General features: G+C 49.8%; 1 long non-coding RNA gene across 1 annotated transcript; it reads left to right on the forward strand.

Moving 5' to 3' along the window:
- The first annotated feature begins 737 nt into the window (after positions 1-737).
- LOC111856434 (uncharacterized) lies at positions 738-2,171 on the forward strand. The gene is made up of 2 exons (XR_002841142.2): positions 738-1,699; positions 1,809-2,171. It is a non-coding gene; the product is annotated as an uncharacterized lncRNA (long non-coding RNA).
- Positions 2,172-6,670: the final 4,499 nt, after the last annotated feature.

The following is a 6,670-nucleotide window of genomic DNA, read 5'->3' on the forward strand; positions in this document are numbered from 1 at the left end:
TTTCAAAGTAAATGCAACCTCGCAATAATGTATATTTCACCATGTAAGTAATCAAGACAATGTCAGCATATACAGTGTATTTGTAGATACTCCCGCTCAGACTGAATGTCATCAGGAGAAGAAAATAAAAAAAACAGGAAGTGATGTTGCAGCGACGAGTGCCCATTTCCTTAGGCCTTACATGCTGAGTGCCAAGGCCAAGGAAGAGGAGGGTCCCTCACCCCCGACACCTCAGCCCCCCCACGCCAGACACAACATCCTGCCTTCAGTTGGAATGGCTGTCCTTGGGCTGGTGACAGACTCTTCCCCTGGCGCTGAGTTGGAGATGAGGGGGATTCCCAGCAGCTAGTGCTCGAGCGGAAGAGTGAGTTGGAGGGGGGGGGGTGGTAAATAAAATGAGACAGACACCGAAAGAGATTCTGCAGGGCATGTGGAAGCCACTGCGGGCCCCCTCCCACGTGAAAGTGCCTCACTGCGGCGTGACCACCACTGTCACGCGTCCACTCGCCTTAAAAATAGCTCAGAGAACACTTTCACCCCCCCCCCATATTTTCGAGGCCTGTGATCTCTCAGGTTTGCCCCGTCATGGGCCAACGCGCATCCTCATTCCGATGATTTACGCAGACGGTGGTCGCTCTGCCGTGGTTCCCATCTCCGCCATCTCCAGACGAATAAATCAGCCTGCGCATTTACAGTAGTGTGTGGTACGGGGGGGGGGGGGGGGTAAAAGGGGAAACGAGGTCAAAAGTTTAACCGTGGTGGGAACAGTGTCCCACAGGGAAAGAACACACACGCACACGCGCATGGCGGCAGGAGACGAATGGGTCGGATCCACCGTCATCTGGCCCCGGCGGCTCTCCGAAGCTCTGACACGGAAAGGCCTTTGAGATCCTGGTTCACGAGCCATGGAGAGGTCACCTTACGACACAGAGTGATGATCTCAAGGCTGTAAGAGGGAGCGCTATCTTCCCCGCGAGAACGATAACGGCGTGTTACTGAGACGTAGGAGCTGTGCAAACAATTCATTTATCTCTGGGGATTTAGGTGGATGGGTGGGCCTCTTAATTCGGGACCTGGATGTGGTCTCTGTGCACATTGGCCCGTAAGACGTGAGCTGTAGGATGAATTGATGTGAAAAACAAGGCGCCATGTTCGTGGTGGTCAGATGCTGGACTTCCGTCTTGGCAAAGCCGTATCAACAGAAGTATCTCTGAGTCAGGAGAAGAAGTCGTGTTTCCCTGGACGACGTGTGTGCAATTTGTGTTACAAATCACAGCTCGTCTTCCCAGTCCACAGAATCAACCATTCTCATCCAGAGTCCACCTCACATCCACAGCATCTCAGATTCTTGAAGCTCTTGAAGGCTCATAGACACAAAAAGGCTCCTTTCTTGCTAGATTGTCAGTTATCATCGGACTGATTACCGGCAAACCTGCATGATCCTGTTCCGACGGGTCCCTTCTCCTGCGATACCTGCCTATATTCTGTGATGTATGCTATTTTATCGTGTGATTTCCTTGCGAGGAGAGGTACATGAAGGACTGCTGCTGTTACATCCTCTCCCCAGTGTATCCTGTCGGACTTTCTTGGCAGCAGATCAAGGTGGACCTGAAAGCGGCACTCTGGGGTGTGTGTGTGCAGCGTCGAGACACAGCCCTCATTAGCGGGCTCAGCAGCCTTCCACGACATGCTTTAAAAAGTGAGTAATGTGCCGCATTCGGCTTGGCTGCACCAGTTTAATAAATGCTACAGTTTTATTACCGCTCCTTTTAAATGAAGGCTTCTTGCTCTCTTTTTTTCTCTCGCAGGGGTCTACATTTCTGCCATTGTTGTAGGTGGCAGCTGAGGGATTTCCTGCTTTTTGGGTACCACTGCAATTAAAGGCAAGGAAGAGGACACAGCTGGGAAAAGGTGTCTTTGAGAGATCCTCCCTTCAGCTCAAAATAGCGCCCCCTGGTGCTGGGAGGCAACCGACAAGTGTCCGGGGTCTTGGATTGCCTCTGAATTACCGTTTGTGAAGGATGAGGGTCAGTTTCATCGAATCAAATACTATACTGACAAGACTGTGAATCTCGTTAATATGAAAAACAAGCTGGATAAACAGTACGATTAAATACCTATGTAAAATCACTCAGTCTGCATACACATCAAATAAACATAGCTGAATCGTCCTCTCTGGATAGTGTTTGTAGAGTATTTAGAAAAGTAAAAACTTATTATTTTGTTATCTGTTGAATAGCTCTTGGCTGAATTACCTGTTTTTATAATTTTATAACGGCCCCACATGGCCCTACCTCGCCTCCCCACACTTGCGATCTCTGCAGTGATCCCCGAGGACAGGATTCCGGAGCGTAATCGGAGGAGGCGGACACTGCCGGTTCCCCAGCAGCTCCCGGGGATCCCAGATATCGATTACGCTGCATGTAATTACTGCCTAAGTGATATCACAGCATGCATTGGCCTCCCGTGAATGAAGCACACAGCGAGGGCAATTAGAGGCAGCTGCCCATTAATTGGTGAAGATATGCAGCTTTGCTTCTTCACTCTCTCTTTTAATGTGGTTTGGGGGGGGTGGGGGCGCGATAGCGTCAGGACGAGGCGCGTCCTCTCCATGCCACGCATCTGTAATTTCCCTTACTGCCGCTGTTTTCATCTCTGAGGAATAGAGACAACCATTCGGGGGACTATGCAGTTTGTATAATAGGCAGCTGCTGTTGGGGGGTATAAATTTCCACTGAGGAACATTTGAGTTGCATTTAAAAGAAACAGAAACTTCTGAGACAGTTAAGAAAACCGTCTGTGTAATTTTAACAAACCTTTCGAATGAACTGCTGTAACTGGGGTTAAGGAGCCACCCAGACGTTACACTTAATGACCAACTCAGGCTGTCCATGCAAAGAAACCTGCGGTTTGTGGACGTTTAGAAATGATTCCCCCAAGCCTCTGGTTTGTTTGGACGGCACAGCTGACATGAAAAGAAGTTCACTTAGAAAAATAAAGGCTGGGCCTTGTCATCGAAGGCCACGCTGTGCATTTTGTAGGACAAACCAGTCTAAGGTGGTTTCTCTCTACTTGTATTCATTCCTCTTTAATCTTAAGTGCTCCGTTTTGTTTACCAGAGTCTGCTGCAACGAGCTGTGGGGCATTCCTGCACTGAGCTCTGCTGCTTTCCCAGAAATTATGCTGGGCACCAGTCATGAGGCCCCTATGGTTCTCTGCATTGGGCACCCAAGCCTGATCACGAGGCCTTCAGGGTCCTATGCATTGGGCACCCAAGCCTGATCACGAGGCCCCCTAGGCCCTGTGAACTGGGCACCCAAGCCTGATCACGAGACCTCCAGGGTCCTATGCATTGGGCACCCAAGTCTGATCACGAGGCCCCCTAGGCCCTGTGAACTGGGCACCCAAGCCTGATCACGAGGCCCCCTAGGCCCTGTGAACTGGGCACCCAAGCCTGATCACGAGACCTCCAGGGTCCTATGCATTGGGCACCCAAGTCTGATCACGAGACCTCCAGGGTCCTATGCATTGGGCACCCAAGCCTGGTCACGAGGCCCCCGCCAGAATCTATTGCCCCTCTAGGACCAAATATCCATATAAATATCTACATGTTTTTGTACTAAAATATGTAACAGGATTACATAACTCAACACATAAGCTCCACCTATGAGTTTATTTCCAACATTACTGCTTCTGCATGTTAAATTGAATCCAGTTGAGATGTCGTAGTAGCCAGCTGGAAAAGCTTTACTCTCTTTTTTAATAATTCACAAGGGCTTATTAGGTAAAGCCTGTTATGTAGGGATGGCTAATTAAATTTGAGAGCACTTGTGAAAACGTGAGCTCCTGTCTGCATGTGGGCCCTCTAGCATATCACTATGACTAATTAGTGCGGAGTCACACTTGCGATTAATAGCAGATGAAACGGCGGAACTTATAAACACCCCCCTTTGAAAATTGGCCCAGTAAACGGTCGGCGGTGATGCGGCCGCGGACCGCCGGCTCGCTCTCCCGCAGCGAGCTGTGCCGTGGGAGACTTTCTGAGGAAAGTGCAACAAACAGAAGCGCTGGTGAGTGCCACGTTAGCGACCACCGCACCAGTGGGTGTGAAAAACTTTTGAAAGTGGAAAAAAGTTTGTGATCATAAGAGCTATTGATTCATGGGCGTTCCCACTTTGCTTTCGAGGGCTTTGCGATTTTTAGTCACCAGAAGAGCAGCTGTTTGCATCCCTGATAGCCTATTATCATTACACGATTTAGGCAGGAACGTGTTCAAATTTTATTGCTCCAGCTGAAAAGTAGATGGGTGTTTTGCTTAGATTTCTGCTTGACGGGGTGCTGAAGAACTATGCCTGGACAAACAAGGTTCAGTTCTGGAGCTCACCTGCAACACACTAATGTTAAAGCTTACCCACTGGCCCCCACAAGCAGTTAAACTGACCCCCGTGTTCATTACGCGTGAGGAATGAACGATGGCCTTGATTGCCAATTAGGGCACATCGCGAGACTTATGTGCTTTGAAACGTGAGGGATCATGCGGCAGGCAGTGGGATGTCTTTTAGGACGGACCACTATCAGAAGGACTTCAGGGTTAAGGTCAGCGGTCTAATAAGAAACACACTCGCCCCCAGCAACGGGCTAAATGCTTTCAAGATCCTTCTCGCTTTCTGATTGCTGCCTTTTAGACATTGCTAGAGTGACCCCCCACCCCTCGTAAAATAAGGAGCCTCTATCGGGCCTTTTTAAATAACGCTCGGGAGATTTATCCCCTGATAGTTGCAGTCATGCTGTTTTAGCCCTGTGCCTGGGGCACATTCCCATGTGCGCGGCTGTTTTCACGGATGACGTCCCGGCGGTCGGCTCACGAGGGCGGTCTGGCGGGCGGGTGGGCGAGTGAAGCGCTTCTTTTGTGGGGGGGGGGGCATAGCCGCTGTCCGTGGCACTTCACCTTAATCCACCTTATAAACAAAACAAAAAAGCAACCACCAGGACACCGTACGCTGAATGGCACGGCACTGCATACCAGCAGTTCCACGCTGCAGCCAAACACACAGCAAACACCATACCACCCACCCACCCACATCACCTGCAGGATGTGCTGCTGTGGTTATTCTATTTTTTTTTTTTAATGTAAACACATTTACAACTCTCCCCCCTCCCTAACACTTGCAGCAAAAGTAGTAAAACTATCACACTGTTCTCTGCTACTTCACATTGCCTTTTAAAATGCCAGCTCATCTCTGCCACTGCAGCTGGTCGGTGGCATGCAGAACCCCCCCCCCCCGACCTGTAGGGGGTGCTGTTGCTTCTAGGCCGTACTCCTAGAGATGAGTGCATCGCCATCTGTTGTTTGAGTTTGGGCAGAAACAAGAATGACGCATAGGATCGCCTTCCAGAGGGCTGATGAGTCAGAAACGTAAGGACTCGAGCCCAAGGCCACCCTGCCGGAGGTGTAATACGTGCAGTAGGGCGATAGGGGGAGCTCTCACACTTGAACCCAGTCACAAACATGAGGACACATTTTTCAGTCTCACCATCCATCTGTCGCCATTCCCTCCAAGCGCTCCTCAGCTCCTGAGTCATTTGGAACTCAGTAACTCAGCAGCCCCCCCCCCCCCAGCCCAGCCCCACCAGCCCCCACCCCCTGCTGCTCTTTCTCACTTAGGACAGGGTGAATTCCTGCTGCCTGTGCACCATGGACCACCATGCCTCTGTGTTTAGAGATACAGGATTAGTGTAACTTTAGCAGCATAAGCTAATGCTGGTTTGACCGTGAATGAGGCCGGTTGGGTTTCTGGGGGGGTAACAATGTGAAGGTGAGCCATCTGGAACCGGGTGCTGCCCTGCCGTTGATGTGTCCTATCAGGCAGCAAATTCCACCCTTTCTCTTAACCTCACAGACTTCCTGGTCCCTTGTCATACCATATTTGTCCTGTACAGACAAGCGTAGCCTTTTAATGAACTGTTCCTCTTTTAGCCGAGCATGTGTCTGAAACACTTAATGCTTCGAGAAGAGGGTCTTTTTTTATAACATGTGTTGTTATAAAACAATGAAAAACATCCCTGCTTCTGCAGCGTTAGTGCGACTGGATTGCTGTTTAAGTAACGGCTTTCTATCACATCATTTACGCGAGTGACTCACTTCCTTCAGGTTGAGTGTGACGCTGCTCCACTGAGCTCCCCTCACTCAGGCTGAGGGTACTGTACCTCACCAGGTGTGCTACAAGTCGCTTTGCCACAGGGCTTGTTTCGACAGGGCTCTACCCCCTTCCAATGCCCCCCCATTTCTGCTTCTGTACACAGGTGTGGTACAAGTGTTTAGTTTGTAGGGTAAATATCATCCCCAACATTCACACCATCTCATAAAGAGAAGGAAAGGCTCACAGGAAGTGAAATACAGTCTTCAAGAATATTTAAATACACAATATGCAATATACAGTATCAAATATGCAATATATGCATATTCAGACTTCAGCGTAGGATCCTAAACTGTAAATATCCAGCATTCTAAACACAGGAAGTGTCAGACTCTCCCTTCACAGGGAATATAGGGGGCCACGTGTTCCTCAGCTGTTTGACAGCGCTGGGGACTCTCGGTTAAATCCTCAGGAAAACAAACGGCGAATGTCAGGGAGACGCGGCGTCACACCGCCTGCGCACCGAGGCGACC

This window comes from Paramormyrops kingsleyae, chromosome 19 (genome assembly GCF_048594095.1).
Source record: "Paramormyrops kingsleyae isolate MSU_618 chromosome 19, PKINGS_0.4, whole genome shotgun sequence".
Classification (NCBI taxonomy): domain Eukaryota; kingdom Metazoa; phylum Chordata; class Actinopteri; order Osteoglossiformes; family Mormyridae; genus Paramormyrops; species Paramormyrops kingsleyae.